This window comes from Manis pentadactyla, chromosome 2, assembly GCF_030020395.1.
Source record: "Manis pentadactyla isolate mManPen7 chromosome 2, mManPen7.hap1, whole genome shotgun sequence".
Taxonomy (NCBI): Eukaryota; Metazoa; Chordata; class Mammalia; order Pholidota; family Manidae; genus Manis; species Manis pentadactyla.
This window is the reverse complement of record NC_080020.1, coordinates 150,380,979-150,399,169: the sequence shown is the minus strand read 5'-3', so window position 1 is coordinate 150,399,169 and position 18,191 is coordinate 150,380,979. Positions and strand designations below refer to the sequence as shown.

The 18,191-nt window shown below is 42.6% G+C and overlaps 1 protein-coding gene and 1 long non-coding RNA gene across 51 annotated transcripts in view; one reads left to right on the top strand and one right to left on the bottom strand.

Moving 5' to 3' along the window:
* MAP4K4 (mitogen-activated protein kinase kinase kinase kinase 4) overlaps positions 1 to 18,191 on the top strand; it is a 197,964-nt gene that overhangs the window by 32,208 nt on the left and 147,565 nt on the right. The window lies entirely within an intron of this gene.
* LOC130682532 (uncharacterized) lies at positions 5,355 to 8,464 on the bottom strand. The gene is made up of 2 exons (XR_008995725.1): positions 7,310 to 8,464; positions 5,355 to 7,075 (listed from the first exon to the last, which is right to left on the bottom strand). It is a non-coding gene; the product is annotated as an uncharacterized LOC130682532 (long non-coding RNA).

The following is an 18,191-nucleotide window of genomic DNA, read 5'->3' as shown; positions in this document are numbered from 1 at the left end:
GAAACCTAGGACAGGTTACATATTCTCTCTTTGAACTTTAATTTTTCTTCTTTGAAAAATAGGGATAACATCACCCACACATCAAAGTTTACATTGAAGATGAAATGCTCTGTGTACAGAAGACCTTGTATGGCTCCATCTGTGACAGGTGTTTGGCACTAGTTGTCTTCTCGGGGCTTACCAGCTCCCCGCAGCCACTGTCGGATGAGTGACAGGTTCTGCTACAGAAAGAGCAAAGATTTGGAGTGATACTTCTGCTCCAATTGCAGTCGTTTCACAAACCGGCTTTGTGACCTTGGAAAAGTCACTTCCTGGAGCCTTTGTTCCCTGAACTGCAGCCTGGGAATAGGAATACAGGCCTCAGAGGGATAGAGGACTAATGGATGGAGCTAGCACAGGCTGTAGTACCCAGTATAGTTCACAGATTTAATGGAGTTTGCCTACTGAGAGTGTCTGGTCAGAATTTATCATTTTTCTTTGTTGTTGATAGAGATCCCATGAGTGAGATGATTCATTATCCATTATATAGGAAATCACACTATATTATATAAGCCTTAATAATAGAGATTAAAGCTTTGAAATTCTTTTTGTCCAAAGAATCTGTACAAAATCAAATATTATAGAAACTGCAAAGAGAACAGTGACCTGGTAAGCTGTGTGCCCCCCACCACATCCCAGACACACACACATTTTTTCTTTCACATTGTAGCAGCTGATTGTTACAGGTACAAAGTTTACCATTGTATTAAAAAACAAACCCAAAGCTCACATGATAAATCCTGAGGCACATAATTATCTATATGAGTGGTAATTTAGTATGAATGTCAGGTAGTTAACTTGAAAGATTATAATTAGCCTTATTACAAAGCAAGCCAAAATTCATATATATGTATATATATATATGTATGTGTGTGTGTGTGTTTCCATTTCTGTTCTTTTGTATTTGTAATCATTCATCAGTTCGCCAGGTGGGCAGTGTTTGGTTGTTACCCATTCACCCTTGCGCACATTAGTGAACTCAAGGACCTGGGTGTTGCTCTCCGAGAACAGGCCTGCTTTCCCCACACTCCCATGGCCTTGCCTGCAGAGGGTCAGCTGCTTTGATTCTGGGTAGCCAACCTTTTCCCTTGTCGGCCCTCTGGTCCTGCTTCTAAGGAAGAAGGGCTCTGGCTCTGCCCTGTCTTGCTCTCCAGGGAGCACTGTGGTCACCCCTTTCTGTGGTCCGGTTGGCGCTGGAGGCTGGGGCGGTTGTGGAGAATGGGACAATGGGCTGTTGAGACAACAGGCCCAGAGGTCCTCAGCATCCAGCACTTAAAGTATTGCAGGCGAGATGAACTCAGCATCTGCGGACCTGGAGGGAAGGGGATGAGAGTCAGAAGCGGCCAGGCCTTGTTTGCTTATGTTTGACCTGTGCTGGTGGGCAGAGTGTTGTCACAGACAGAGGCACCATGCTAAAATTTTACCACCTCCCCTGTCACTGTCCAGAACTTAAAATTAAGATGTCTTTGTTCAGCATCAGGGCCCCCCCCCCTTTTTTTTACCTTCCATTTTGTAATGCTTAGCTTGCGAAGCTACATTGTGACTGAGTTTCAGTTGCTGTATAAATGAGACCCCTTGAAGTGACAGTGGAGTCACCCATGGCAAACTTCCAGACCAACCATTTTGCCAAGGCTAGTCCTGTTTCTCTTCATCTCTGCACTAGCCAGGTGGAAGTTTTCAGAAGACAAAGGTCTATTTTTTGGACATTTTCTGAGCTGAAGGCTTCTTGACTAGCCTGGCCAGGGTACCAACTAGGCACCGCCTGCTAAATTTTTGTAGTAGATCTGCTGATTTGCTGAGATCAAATGAAAACATCTGCAGGTTTTGGAGTAAACACTTCCCAGAATACCCTGTCACTCTTGGTCATTTTCGGGGTGAGGTGGGGCCAAGGCAAAAAGGCAGGCAGGGGCCGGCCAGCAGGCCCACAGGAGGCCCTTTGTATCTAGCCAAGAAATTCAGGCTGCGTCTTGAAGCCGCAGGTTGATGAAGGGTTAGAGAGAGATGGTTAGGTTTGTACTTGGAAAGCTTTCCAGCCGCAGTGGGGAGGGTGGTGTGAGTGGAGTAGGCTGAAGACAAGGAGGCTAGTTTGGATGCACTGGGATAAGAGCTACAAATGGAGGTAGGTAGAAGGTGTGGGTTTGAAAGCTGCACAAATACCATGGGTGAGTTCTTGTCTCAGAATGAAAAGGCTTTGAATGGTTTCTGACAGGTGCTTTTGGGAGGAGTGGTGCTTTTTCTGTAGGGAGAAGCCCACTTCTCCAGCCTTCTATTTAACTAATGGTTCTTCCTGTTACACTTTCCAGAAGTCTGCTATTTATCTATAGGTGTTTTACTCCACCAAAACCAAGTTGATATCAAATACTTCCAAAGCTTAACATTTTAGAGGAGCTGCTGCTACTGAGGTGAGAATTCCTTCCAGTTTGTTTCCACAAATTGTCCCCGGCTGCAGCTTTTATCCTGACTGTCCTTTTCATCTGATCTGTTCCCTACAATGCAGCCATGGGGATCTGTTCAAAACAAGAACCTAGTCATGTAACCCCCTTTAGTGGTTGCTCATTGCTCATGAGATTAAGGCCAGACTCCTTAATGTGGCTCTAGGCCCAGGTGGTCCAGACCCTAGCCACGTGCCACAATTTTCATCTTTGTTCTGCCACCACATGGCCTTCTGTCAGCCCCTGTCCCCGTCTTGTCCCCGTCCCACCTGCCAGGCACTTAATGCTTCTGCATGTCCCTCCCTGATGTTCCCAGCTAGGGCCTGCTCACAAATAAAGACACGTTAGCACTGTCTTCTTGCTGTCGTAGTGCCTTCTTACACTTGTATCACACTGTGTCCCCCCTGGCTTATCAGAGTATCTGGCATGTAATTGGTCCTTATGTATTTTGAATTCAACTCCGGTGAATTCAGGATTTTTTTTTCTGATTGTTCTCTGCAGGATAAACTCCTTTGTAGCATGTCCACTAGAGCCCTGTTGTAACACTGTAAGACTCCTCTCATTTTGCTGTGAGGAATTGTTGATCCTTCCCTCTAGGATGTAAGCTCTGTGAGGGCTGAAGAATTAGTGCTACAACACTCACAGTACTTGGCACCTGGTGAGTGCTTACCTACCCAGGTTTTTTGGCCAAAAGAACACTTTAGAGAGTCATTTAAGCTCTGGCATCAAAATGTAATGTCTATAGCCCTCTCCCCCTCGCATCTCTCTCCTGCCCTGCCCTTTTCTCCCCCTTCCTCTTTCCCTCCTCCTGCCTGCTGCTGCTCCGCCCCTCTTCATTTCCTTCCATTCTCTCTTGACAGCTCATTTTTACTCTCACAGTATTACACCCTTGCTGGGTTATCATGAGCTGTCCACCCAGGAAAAAGGGGCTCTTGGGCAATTTGGAATTTTGATTATGAAAAGTTAGTCATTATGACAAATCTGTGAAACACAGATGATAAAGCTGCTAATAAAATTTAATCTTAGGAAATTGTTTGTCACCTGGAGGAGCTGCCATTCTGACACCTGGTGGTTTTTCTCTTGGTTGGATTGCGTGTGTTTCTGTTGGTTAGATAATGTGAATGGTGCATGGTTTCTGAGAGGTGTGAATGGAGACCAGGACTCCCAGTTTACTGTCACAGTGATAAGCTGCCACTCTTATCTAAGCAATGACAGCTGCATCCCATTTTTAAATTTTGGATTCAGTTAAGTTGGTTACATGGTTCCAAAGAATTTATGGAATGTACATTATTGCTTCAAATTACTTAGGATTGAGTCGTCACCCCCCCTTTCCTAATTGTCTCTCTGGTGGATCTGAGTATAAGATTGGGAAATGTTCAGTGCTCATATTTGAGGAAGAGACAGGCCTGGAGCCGTCTGGAAGTAGGGCTCCTTAGTGTTTTGTTAGGTGTGCTGACAGGCGCGCACACACTAAAATCATGGGCGTTTCTTTCTCTCTCCCGGCCACTCCTTTTGAATTGCTCAAGGCCAGGAACCTATGTCTGGAACAGGTGACTCAGATGAAAGAAAGTTTGAAAAGGAAAAAGGCTGTCATTTTCTGGTTACTCATTGTAATTCAGGCCGAAATTAAGCCTTTTGTTTCTGCTTTCTTTTCCTCCCTTCCTGCTCCTTCATTTAGATTCCCGTCTCCTTTAACCTGCTCTACACTTGAAGCCGCCAGGAATGAGTGGAAGTGGAAAGGAGTGCCAGGAATTAATACTTGTTGATTTCCCCTTGAGTAATACTTATATTGATCCCCTGCTGTGGCAGGCTGTGGACATTCTGTGGACCTCACAGGTTACCTAACATGCCAACATGACTGTGTAGGTGGCAGAGAGCAGCTTGTAGTGGCAGAGAGCAGCTCCTGGACCAGGGTTGACTCAGTTCACTCCTGGACCATGTTGCCTCTACTGCCTAACTCATCACCATCAGGAAAGAGCTGCTTAAAAGTCAACAGTGACAACTGCCTGTCCTTGTCCTGCCCTGCAAAAAAAAATTAAATTTAAAAAATGGAGAAAGCTCCTTTTTACTCCTCCTCTGAAGTCACTAAAATTAACAATTCTAGATAAGGACTGGGGTACTTCAAACATCAGAGAGTATCTACATAAACCTGGATCCTCCTTAATCAGTTGCATGAAAGAAATTAGACTGCTTTTGACCAGAAAGGAATTGGCCTCCTAATGAACGCAGGGGCCAGTTTGAGGGATTAAGCCTTAGGCCCAGTGTACTGGGAAATGAATGCCTTCAGTCAGTACCACAAGTAACTTATATGCAGATTTCTTTTAAAAAGCAGTAGAATGTCTTTTTTTATACAGGGCAATTAAGTCAGTTTTGGTTCAGCAAAATTGATAGTAGTTGCCTCTGGGAGGCGGCGATTTAGTGCTTTGAGATTTGTAGAGTGAAAGAAATCAGATAATGATCTGCAGGAGGTTTTTCGGTTCAGTGATTTTTTTTCTAGACATTTTGAATCTGTCTTATTCCCATCATTCTTCAGTGCTTTTGGAGTGCCCTGGGCACCGGGACTTTAGGCGCTGCCTTCTGGCGGCAGGTAATGGCCTCCTTTTCCTGTTGTGGTGCCTCTTGCCCTGCTCTGTCTTTCTGGGCTCTCCTGTCCTATGGCCCATACAGTTTAAAGGAAATACCAGTGGTGTAGAAAGATCACCATCTGCTTGGCCTGCCAGCCAATAGGAGATAACCCTGGAAAAGTGGCTGATCCTAAGAACCCATTGTTTGAGCTGTGAATTAGGGCTAATCACAATAGTGCCAATTTCACGCAGTGGTAGTGGGGATTGTCAAAGACAAGCACAGCTGGACAACAAGGTGGTAAGGATAGATTTTATTTAGTAAGGATAGATTTTAATGTGTAGTAACTGGTGCAACAGGGAAAAAAGGAATCCAGCATGAACTGAACTCAACTTCAGTTTGCACAGAGGTGACTGGGTGTTTTAAGGGAGAATGAGGGGGTGGAGGGTGAGTAGGACCTTTATGGAGTCAGGGGAGTGGGGTTGGGTTGGTGTGAAGCCCATCTGGGTTTGCTAACTAGCACTTAACTGAAGTTGGGAAACCCTGCAGAGACTGGGAGATGGGGCCCTTACCTTCAGGCAGTGGCTGCAAGAGTCACTTCTTTTGGCAGCTTGAGTTTCCTCAGGCAGGCAGGTACTTTAAGGGGGTTTAGAGTCATCCTAGGGATGCAGCCTTGAGCTGTCAGATATGATGTCACTGTTTGCTCAAGTTCTTATAGGTCAGGGTTAATGCCTTGTTGAGAAGGTAACTCAAAGGAGTGTGGCTGGAGGTCTTTGAAAGGATTAAATGAGATCGTGCTCATGGAGTGACACATGCAGTGATTGTTGCTGGCCGTCTGTCACATTCTTTTCTGGATTTTCCTTTCTTGCACATACTAGATGTTCAGTAAATTAACACATTAAGTCAGGAAAGTGGTGCTGTTTTCAAAATACCACTGAGGGATAACAGATACAGATCTGCATGGCACTGAATCCTGCTGCACATGAATGAGCTTAGTGGCCAGCTCCTGAGACTCTTAACCTGCAGACCTCACTGCTGTTGGTTCTGCTGGGAATTATTTCTGTTACCTTCAGCTTTACAGCAGGGATAGCTCAAAAGGAAAACATATTGAAGATATTTTATATAGGATATAAGTGAAAGCATTTATCTTCTTCATGAATAGGAGTCCTCAAGCATTTTTTCCCCCCCGAAATATCATTTGATTCTGAAGGTGTTTTCTGTTTTAGACCAATATCCCTAATGAACATAGATGTAAAAACCCTCAACAAAATATTAGCAAACTGAAGTGAAAAACACATCAAAAGGGTCATCCATCACAACCAAGTGGGATTTATTCCAGGGATGCAAGGATGGTACAATATTGGTAAATCAGTCAACATCGTCCACCACATCAACAAAAAGAAGGATAAAGACCACCTGATCATCTCAATAGATGGCCTAAAAAGCATTCAACAAAATTCAACATCCATTCATGATAAAAATTCTCAGCAAAATGGTATAGAGGGTACATACCTTGACATAATAAGGGTCATATATAACAAACTGATAGCTAATAACAGCATACTCAATGGTGAAAAGCTGAAAACTTTTCCTGTGAGATTAGGAACAAGACAGGGATGTCCACTCTCACCACTTTTGTTCAACATAGTACTGGAGGTCCTAGCCATGGCAGTCAGACAAGATAAAGAGGTAAAATGCATCCAAATTGGTAAGGAAGCGGTTAAACTGTCACTATTTGGAGATGACATGATATTATGTATAGAAAACCCTGCAGATTCCACCAAAAACTATGAGAACTAATAACTGGACTCAACAAAGTTGCAGGATACAAAATTAATATGCAGAAATCTGTTGCATTCCTATATACTAACAGTGACCTAACAGAGAAATCGGGAAAACAATTCCATTTACAATTGCATCAAAAAGAATAAACAACCTAGGAATAAACCTAACTAAGGAGTGAAAGACCTATACTGTGAAAACTGTAAGACACTCATAAGAGAAGTTAAAGAAGGCACAAATAAGTGGAAGTCTATGCCATGCTCATGGATAGGAATAATTAATAGTCAAAATGGCCATCCTGCCCACGGCAGTTCAGAGATTCAGTAAAACCCCTTTCAAAATTCCAACAGCATTTTTCCGTGAACTAGAACAAATAGTTCAAAAAAATTGTAGGGAACCACGAAAGACCCCAGATACCCAAAACAATCCTGAGAAAGAAAAAACAAAGCTGGGGGAATTATGCCCTCTGACTTCAATCTATACTACAAAGGTACAGTAATCATACATGGTCAATTAATATACGATAAAGGAGCTATGGATATACGATGGGGAAACGACAGCTTCTTCAATAGCTGGTGTTGGCAAAACTGGACAGCTACATGTAAGAGAATGAAACTGGATCATCGTCTTAACCCCATACACAAAAATAAATTCAAAATGGATCAGAGACCTGAATGTAAGTCATGAAACCATAAAACTCTTAGAAAAAAACGTAGGCAAAAATCTCTTGGACATAAACATGAGCAACTTCTTCATGAACATATCCCCCTGGGCAAGGGAAACAAAAGCAAAGATGAATAAGTGGAACTATATCAAGCTGAAAAGCTTCAGTACAGCAAAGGACATCATCAATAGAACAAAAAGGCATCCTACAGTATGGGAGAATATATTCATAAGTGTCATATCCGATAAAGGATTGACATCTAAAATATATAAAGAGTTCACGCATGTCAACAAACAAAAAGCAAATAATCCAATTAAAAAATGGGCACAGGATCTGAACAGACACTTCTCCAAAGAAGAAATTCAGATAGCCAACAGGCACATGAAAAGATGCTCCACATCGCTAATCATCAGAGAAATGCAAATTAAAACCGCAATGAGATATCACCTCACACCAGTAAGGATGGCCACCATCCAAAAGACAAACAACAACAAATGTTGGCGAGGATGTGGAGAAAGGGGGACCCTCCTACACTGCTGGAGGGAATGTAAATTAGTTCAACCATTGTGGAAAGCAGTATGGAAGTTCCTCAAAAAACTTAAAATAGAAATACCATTTGACCCAAGAATTCCAGTCCTAGGAATTTACCCTAAGAATGCAGCAGCCCAGTTTGAAAAATTCGTTATGCACCCCTATGTTTATCGCAGCACTATTTACAGTAGCCAAGAAATGCAAGCAACCTAAGTGTCCATCTGTAGATGAATGGATAAAGAAGATGTGGTACATATACACCATGGAATATTATTCAGTCATAAGAAGAAAACAAATCCTACCATTTGCAACAACATGGATGGAGCTGGAGGGTATTATGCTCAGTGAAATATGCCAGGTGGAAAAAGACAAGTATCAAATGGTTTCACTCATGTGTGGAGTATAAGAACAAAGAAAAAAACTGAAGGAACAAAACAGTTGCAGACTCACAGAACCCAAGAATGGACTAACAGTTACCAAAGGAAAAGGGACTGGGGAGGATGGGTGGGAAGGGAGGGACAAGGGGGGAAAAGGGTCTTTATGATTAGCAGACATAATATAGGGGGTTGGGGGCACAGGGAGGGCTGTACAACACAGAAGACAAGTAGTGATTCTACAGCATCTTACTATGCTGATGGACAGTGACTAATGGGGTATGTGGTGGGTGAGGACTTGATCATGGGGGGGAGTGTAGTAACCATAATGTTGCTCATGTAATTCTAGATTAATGATACAAAAAAAAAAGTTACTCCAAAAAAATAAAACAGTAATCAAAACAATGTGGTATTGGCACAAGAGCAGACCCATAGATCAATGGAACCAAATTGAGAGCCCAGATACAAGCACATGCATACATGGTCATTTAATATATGATAATAAGACATGAATATACAATGGGGAAAAGACAGCCTCTTCAATAACTGGTGTGGGAAATCTGGGCAGCTACATACAAGAGAATGAAACTGGATTACTGCCTAACTCCATACACAAAAGTCAATTTGAAATGGGTCAAAGACCTGAATGTAAGTTGTGAAACCATAAAACTCAGAAGAAAACACAGGCAAAAATTCTCTTGAACATAAGCATGAGCAATTTTTTCCTGGACACATCTCCTTGGGCAAGGGAAACAAAATAAAAAATTAACAAGTGGGACTAGATCAAACTAAAAGGCCTCTGTACAACAAAGCACCATTAGCAGAAACAAAAAGGCAACCTACAGTATGGGAGAATATGTTTGTAAATGATTTATCTGACAAGGGGTTAACATACAAAATATATAAAGAACTCACATGCCTCAACACCAAAAAAGCAACCTGATTAAAAATGGGTGGAGGACCTGAGTAGATACTTCTCCAAAGAAGAAATACAGATAGCCAACAGGCATATGAAAATATGGTCCACATCGCTAATCATCAGGGAAATGCAAGTCAAAACCACAGTGAGATAAACACCTCACCATTCAGAAAGGCCACTATCCAAAAGACAAGAAATGACAAGTGATGGCAAAGATGTGGAGAAAAGGAGCCCTCCTACACTGTTGATGGGAATGTAAATTGGTGCAGCCACTGTGGAAAGAAGTATGGAAGTTCCTCAGAAAACTAAAAATAGAAATACCATACAACTTAGTAATTCTACTTAGAGGAATTTACTTGGAGAAAACAAAATCCCTGATTCAAAAAAATATGTACCCCTATGTTTATTGCTGCATTATTTACAATAGCCAACATATGGAAGCAACCAGAGTGCCCATCAGTAGATGAATGGATAAAGAATATGTGGTACGTATATACAATGGAGTATTATTCAGCCATAAAAAAGAAATCCTGCTAGTTTTGACAACATGGATGGACCTAGGGGGTATTATGCTCCGTGAAATAAGCCAGGTGGAGAAAGACAAATATCATATGATTTCACTTATTTGTGGAATCTAAAAACAAAACAAAATGAACAAAATAGCCGTGGACTCAGAGACACTGAGAAGTGACTGGTAGTTACCATGGGAGAAGGGTTGGGTGGTGGGGGGAGTATGAGAGGGACAAAGGGGCACAAAAATTCTCAGTCATAATATAAGTTGGTCAGGGGGATGGAGAATATAGCCAATGATTCTGTAACATCTTTGTATGTTGACAGATAGTAACTGCACTAGTGGGGGTGAGGATTTAATATGGGTAACTAGTGAACCACTGTGTTGTGTATACTTGAAACTAATATAAAACTGTATATCAAGAATACTTCAATAAAAGTAAAAAATAAAAGTGTTTCCTATTTATTTTTATAATAATGCAGTACATCTTAAATAGAACCAGAGGATTATTCTGGCATGTTGATTCTCTATGCTTTGGGTTCTTAGTGATTGTAATTTAAGTTCCCTGTAGGTTGATAACTACTTTCGCAGACTGAGTACTCTGTGCCTTTTTGAGTTAGATTTACTTTTCAAAAACTCTGTTGACTATAAACAAAAGTTAAAAAAAATACTAAACCTGACTCTGAAAACTTGTTTCCTTTACAACATGGCAGATGTGAAACGCCAGTGAATCACTAAATTCAACTCCAGAAATGAATTCAGAATTCACTCAGATAGATTACAGTTGTTAATCAGTTCCTTGTTTTGCCACCCTTGAGAAGTCAACTGTAGAAGTACTGGGGGAGCCTGCTCTGGGACTGTCAGCATGACTTCTGCCTCTTAACCTATAAATAAATAAAGGGGGGGGGTGCCCTGTGTGTCTCTGGTTAACAGGGCAGCCTCCTCCCCTCCTCCCTCCTTGTGTCTGAGACTTGGGCCCTTCCTCTGCTGTATGTGGATGACAGGACATCTAGCATCCTGGGCGGGTGGGAAAGACTGCTGAGGCTTCCACAGAAACCTGCCCCTGTCTTTGGCTTCAGAGGTGACTTATAACCATCTTGATTAATTTTTTCCCTAACCATCATAATGTAAAGCCTACTGTACAGTCTTGTGTCTGTCATTAGTTACATAAATAGGAGCTCCACATGGTTAAGGTCCCCTACTATATATCCTGCAGAGTTGAGATGAGAGACTTGCGTTTTTTGACCTCCATGCCTACGCGACTATTCTTTTCAAGCTGGTTGCGAAGACAGAAAAAGGATGTTGGCATTCAAATGGGAAAGAAAATATTCAAAGATAGGTTTTAGTTTTCTCAGTTTGCACTGTCAGCCAAAGCCTCTTCCCTTATTTGCTTTTAAAGAGTCTTATTTTTAGAGTAAGGGAAGGAAACATGTCTGTTCAGAAAACCTTGCTAAGTTACATGGAAGTGGAAAATTCTCAGCTTAGTCCCTCTCTCCTTTTCTCTAGCTAGTAATAACAGCAGTGATCCCAGCCAGCATTAGAGCGTTGATGACCTGGGCACTGTACTGTGTGTTCCATCCTGAAAAACCCACCAGTTGTCACTCGCATGGCCACCGATGAGGCCGAGGCAGGCAGAGGTTATTTCTCTTCCAGAAGGCCATGCGGAATTTTAAAAAAGGACTTGAGAACCGAGTCCAACTTAGTGGTGCTTGAGGACTCCAACACTGTTTCCTTATAAACATTGTTTCAAATGGGGACATGTTGGAGGGCTTTTACATCTGTACATCTTTCCCCCTGAGCTTACCACTCCATGCTAGTAAGGGAATTTTTGCCCAGGACCTAAGGTAAGTTAGATCATGGGAATTTCACTCTCTTTCTCTCCCTCCTTCCTGACTTGAGTGACTCAGTTTCAATTTCTAACGTGGAAAATAGTGATATAACTCATCTAAACAAAAGCTCTTTGGAGTTTTTAATTTTTTGACTATAAAGAGATCCTGAGACTAAAAAGTTTGAGAACCACTGGCTTAGTGGTTGAAGTGTTGGCCTGGGGGCCAGTTATCCTTGTTCTAGAATTTACTAACTAGCCGTTAGGAAGGTTACTTTTTAAAATTCGGCCCTTAGTTGAACAGGGCCGAAAGTAGTAACTAATAAGGCTGTGAGTGTTACCTATTTACGCCTGCTGAGTGTGTCTTAAGGCAACCACTTGGGTGCAGTTTGTACTGCACTGGCCCTGTCTGTGGAGATGAGTACTAGTCTGCCCCAGGGTTCAGGGAGTTGATGGTCATTTTGAGGGAGGCACCTGTAAACAGGTGAGCAAAGGCATGTTGGTAGGTGGTACAGGGAGGGCTGTAGGTGCAGAGCACACTTTTGCACTGATCTTTGGCTTGGAAGAGATTTGTTACCAAAGGCATAGGAGAGTTCTGTGAAATGGTGCTGAGGCCTCACGTGTTCCAGTGGGTCTTGCTCTCTGGGCAGTAGGAAGATTGTAAAGGACCCTTCAAAGTCCTGCACTGTTGGGTTGGGCTCAGCCAGACTCTGGGGAAGAGTGCTGCCCAGCACTGAATCCGAGACCTGACTCTCAGGCACCTGGGATCTCACTGGGAGGCCTCCTAGGCAGGTACCGGTGGGTTCTGACCTTGATTTGTTTGGGCTGACAGAAGTGGGCTCTGGGCTAACAGCTGATGGGTAGCTTGGGGGTGGGAGTCCAGTTCTCTTCAGTGACCCCCTGGACTGGTGCAGCTTTCCTTCTGTCTTTAAAATAACTTGCTTCTTTCGTAGGCCTGGGCTTCCCTGTCGTCCCCCCTCCACCCGCTTTCTTCTGTCTCTGTCTCTGTGTTCTCCCTCTCTTTAGGATATTTATGATAAGTATGTACCAAATAGAGTGAAGCCCCCTTTAATTTAGTGCTAACTTTGGCTAAAAAGAGTGAGAACTAAGTTAGCCCTCCTTTACCACTCCCTTCCTCTGGCCCTAAACCTTCTTCCACCTCTGCTTGTTTTCTGGCAGCTGCCGCTGGAAGTGCTCAGAGGCCTTGGTCACTCTCTTTGTAGTTGGTTTCATTGTGCAGGTGTGGCCGCTGGTGAGACCCTGGGAGGCAGGAAGGGAGAGGTTTGGAACACTGACTGACGGCTTGGGATACAGACTCATCACTCCTAATTGTATTTTCTGAAACGGGTGTAAGAAGACTTACGGATCATTGCCATCTCCCTGAGTAGGGTGTGAGAACTGGCTTCCACCTTTACCCCCAAGGGTGTAAGTTACAATTCAGAAGTTTGAAAGGACAAACCTATTTCTACTCAGATTTTAAATCGAGTGAAAGGAGACGCATCGATCCAGCCCAGCATTTTAAAGTGGTTTTACTACTTAGAGTCTTAAAAATAGAAATCTGTTTTACATTCAGTTCTAACATGGCCTCAAGATTTTCTGTTTCAGTGGGCTGGTAAGACTAGACCAAGGTGAACTCAATGTTTCCAAAATTAGAAGTGTCTTAGGGATGTGTGAGAATTACCTGGATTAACCTGGTATTAATGTGTCTCGGGAAAAGGGAGGCTGTCTGGATTTTTAGGATTTGTAAGGTCCGATGCTTCTAAAATATATATGGTGATCTGAGAGGCCTTAGGGTTTACATTTGGGCAGTGATATTTCTAACATGGTGAAAGTAACAAAACAGAGTTCTTTCTGGAGAACTGTGGACCTTGTCTCCATAAGTGACTTGTAATAGGAATAGCAGTGATTGGGCCAGTTTTGGGTCAAGTGTTTATCAGGACCCTAACTCTCAACAACAGTAATCCTTGCCAATAAATGTACTATACTATCTGTTCCCTACCCGTGTGATGGGTAGCGATTGCATGTTGATCTCTTCACTGGGACTTGAATGTCCCTGACAAGATGCTGTCTGCCTCCCGTGCAGACCTGATAACCATTTTCATATGGGATAAAAACACCCCACATTTAAGCCACTCTCAGAAGCAGGCAATATTTGAAAGAACAAAAGCATGCATGAATGTGGAAGGACTATTTTTTTTTTGAAGGTGTGTTTAGTACTTTTTTCTTTGCCACTATGCTGAGAACTATGGGAATCCAGCTGTTAAAGACTTTAAAATTGATCTGTGGAATTTCTTAGCATATTAAAACAAAAGAACACAGAAGTTTTCAAGTGGCTTCCGAAACTAGACAAAGCAGATTAGGGAATTTGGTCTGTTTTTTTATTAAATGATTTTTTTCTACATCCTGAATTGTAGGTGTTAGATTTTGCAAGAGCCTGCCTTTGACCAGCACCAGAGTTCTGATTTCCCATGTACTTTCTGTGAGACAGTGAGGAGACCCAAGCTGGTCTGCAGCCTGTTCCTTGGGCTGGGGGTTCATGAGGAAGGAGCCGGCACTAGTGCACCTCAGTGAGCCTTGGCCGGTGGGCTTTACCTTCCCTTGCAGAGGCCTGCGCTCTGAAGTGCGTTGACGACACAGGGCTGCAGGTGACATTATCTGGTCATCTGCCCTCTGCTGATCTCTTCTTCCTAAGAACAAAGTTGGGTGGCTTAAAACTCCTGTGCAGGTAGTGTATGGTTCTGAACCTCTAAACCACCTCTATTATTTGAAAAAGGCAGGAAATGAGTTTTTCTGAAGAGTTAGTTTTTCCAGAAAGCAACTCTTTTAAGCACCAGAAGTTTATTTAGTAACTTTTATGGTGGGAAGAGTTCTAAGTACTTGTCATCTATAATGGGGTAGAGAATTTTAATTTTAGGTTACTGATTGTACAGTACCACCTTCTTAATTTTGTACTGTTTCACTGGATGAATAGCTAGTATAGCAGATTTAAATAGTGTGAAACCAAGAGGTGAACATAAGATATAATAGTGATGTCGGGACTTGATTTGTTGAGAAACTGTTTGATGGTGTGTTCCTCTGGTTTACTTGTATCTTTTTTAAAGGTGAAATAACAGGCAGCCAACAAAAGATACATGGTTCTAGATCAGGTATCACAAAATTTCTTCTACAATAAGATTCCATATATTATAAAATAGGTTGAATCAGAGGACTGTTTAAAGATGGCAAAAAGTGAAAACAGTCCCCTCCATGAAGAAACCCCAGCAATTCCCATCTTCCCTCCAAATACTACTAAGTAGAACGGTGACTCTATGGTAGTTTCTTACAATGTTAAGCCTGGTCTCATTTGCCTCTAGGTAGAAAAAAGTAATACAACCGACATGTTCCCCACATCTTCCAACTAGGAATCCCGACTTTCTGCTGTACTACATGCCTTTGGGGCGCGCGCGCGCACGCACACACACGCACGCGCGCGCACGCACACACACACACACACACACACAGCTTTTTAGAGCTTTGGGTCAGAGGTGTATTTCTCACACACACAGCTTTTTAGAGCTTTGGGGCACAGACACACACACACAGCTTTTAGAGCTTGGGGTCTGAGGTGTATTTCACACACGTACACACACACGGGGACACACACACACACGGGGACACACACACACGGGGACACACACACGGGGACACACACACACGGGGACACACACACACATGGGGACACACACACACACGGGGACGGACACACACACACACACACACACACACGGGGACGGACACACACACTCACTCACTCACTCACTCACTCACTCACTCACTCACTCACTCACTCACTCAGAGCTTTGGTTCCGAGGTGTATTTCAGTTACGAGCATAGAGTATGTGCCGACACTTAGCTATCCAGAACCAGTAAGTGCCCAGCCAAACACCCATGTGTGCAAGTGTGTTTAACACTACTTTTCTGGTGTCAGCTACTACACTGCTTTCTGGAGCAGCTAGTCTGGTAAACTGTCCAAGAGTATGAATAGGCCCCTCTATCCACTCTTGTTGCGTTTTTTTTTCCATCCCCTTCCCAGTGGTTCTGTCCCTCAGGTCCTGCTTGGCTGGCATACCTGGTTTCTCTGCTTTCACTGCCAGTCATCTACATTCTCACTGGATTGTGAAATCATATTTTCATGTGTCCTTCAACTGTATTTCTTTTAAAATAAAAGTGTATGCTGGTATTTTTACTGCTAGTACAATGTTAAGTTTATTTAAGTTCTCATTGTCTTAGAGTACTTGTAAGAAATTTTATTTCAAGCCTTCCAAGTCTTAGAAGTGGTTTCATTTGTGACTTAATTTGTTGGTTTACCATAGTAAGGTATTATATTTAGGATAATTGACGGCTTCTCACAACTGAATCCTAGGCAGGGAGCTGATTTTTACATCCTGTCCTCTGAAATTTTAGTGTTGTGGGATTTTTCCCATTGCAGGATGAGAGCTTGCTATAAAATACTGTCTTGGGGATCTTGTACATTTTGGACTATGCCTTTACCTATAAATATTTATTTATATTATATCATATTAAAACTAAATTACATTTCACTTCTGGGAACAGTACAGAAATTCTTTTTAGGCCAAATGTGGACCTGTTCCTTTGTATTTCCACTTCTCTTAGGTAGTTTTGCTTTTTAGCTCCATCCCACCTTGGTTTCTTCCTGTTCTTTCCCCCAGAGTTTTATAGAAACCTGAGAGATTTCTAACATGGGGTGTATTGTTGCTAAAATGTCAGCAATATTGAGGAACCCAGGTTTTACTCAAAGGGTTATTAGCAACTCCCTTAGATAAACAAAAGGTTATGTCCTTATGACCCCACCCTTTTCCCCTGAAACACATTTTGAGGTTGACATCCAAAGATAGTCAACTCTGAGAGCTTAGGATGGTACTAGAAGAGAAATCTTAAGGCTTATTCCGGGGCTCTTCTGGTATACCTACGCTTGTTCAAGAAGGGTGTGTTCTGCTGGATTTGAGCAGGGGTGAGTGATTCATGTGGTTCCCATAGCAGTAGGCACTAAAAGGGCATACAAAGGAAAGATTTTTTTGAAGGAACAGACATTACCCCCATCTTCTGCTTCGAGGTCCACACTGCAGGTGAGCACAAATTAAAACAAATCAGTTGGGATGGAAGATTGGGTGCTGTGTTCCAGCAGTCTTATTCATCTTGTCAGGGATTTCTTTTTCCGTCTAAACCTTTGATAAGGGATTGGGAAGGTTGTGTGAGGAAATGAACAAATTAACTAATGAACAAAATGTCCTGAAATGTCGTTTCAGTGTTAGTTGTGTCCGATTTGATACAAGAGGGCTTGGTTAATCTCTGCAGCAGCCTTTGAAAATGATAGGGATTACTAAGGGGCCACATTGCTGCACTGTGGCACCTCGTCTTGTGATGTGACTGGAAAAGTGTGTTGGAAGGCACTTGAGAAACTGAACAGTGATTAATAGCACTATTGGAGCTGAGGGTTGGGTTCCCTCCTGAGAAGCAGGAGGACTCTAATGCCTCTTGTTAGCACGTTGATGTATTGGGTATACTGCAGTGTGTTTCCCAGATTGTATAGTTCAAAGGAGCAGCTACAACCTGAGTCTTTGGTGTAAAACAGAGCACGTTAGTATTTTATGGGGGCAGAGGAAGTTTCTGGGTGCTGTATGTAAATAATATACCTTGCTTTTTGGCTTTTGAAGGAGAGTTTATAGTTCACTAAGTGAAGCTGTTCAAAGGGCAACAACCCTAAACAGATTGCCATTTGCACAATTTAAGAAACGTGTGTGTAGGTGTGTGTCTGGTATGTGGAAGTAACAAATGCTTCTGGTATTAAGCAGCAGATACTTGTAAAGCAGCAAAATAGTTCTCACTGTTCTGCTTTGGGATTGAAATTACTATCAGATGATGAATTTATTGAAGAACTTTCATGTGTCCACTTAATTTCCATTTACCATTTCTTGACTCTGAAGTTGGAATACATGAGACTACTTTTATTAAGGAATGAAGACCATCCAGGGTGCCCTCTCAAATGCGGCGGGCTCCAGATAGTGTTACCTTAGGCTGGAAGCCCTCTACCTTTAACCGCTCCATTTCACTTCCTCCAGGCCCCACCTCTTGGGAGAAGCTCTGGGGGCAGGCACTGATGCCTGCTGATGGAAGGGCCTTTCCTGTTCCGTTTGTGTGCCACTGCCCTCTCCCTGTTGGTATGTTGGAAAGTATGACAGGGTTTTAATGACAGCTTTTCTGTTGTCAAGGAGCATTTCTTCAAATAATTCAGTGTTTCTCAGTTGTACGTACACCCCTTCTCAGGTGAAGGAGTGTGAAGTCTATTGAAAAAGGAAAGGCTAAAACAGGCTTCAGAGATGGGTCAGATGTCAGTAGAATATATTGAAAAGGATACCAACTTTGTGGAAATGCTCTTTCCTTTCCCCTGTTTTTTTTTTTTTACAACTGAGAAGCAGAATACTCAGACAAGAGACCAATTGTCTCCGGCTTCCCAGGGCGGCTTCTAGTCCCAGCTTGCTGATGTTGGAAACA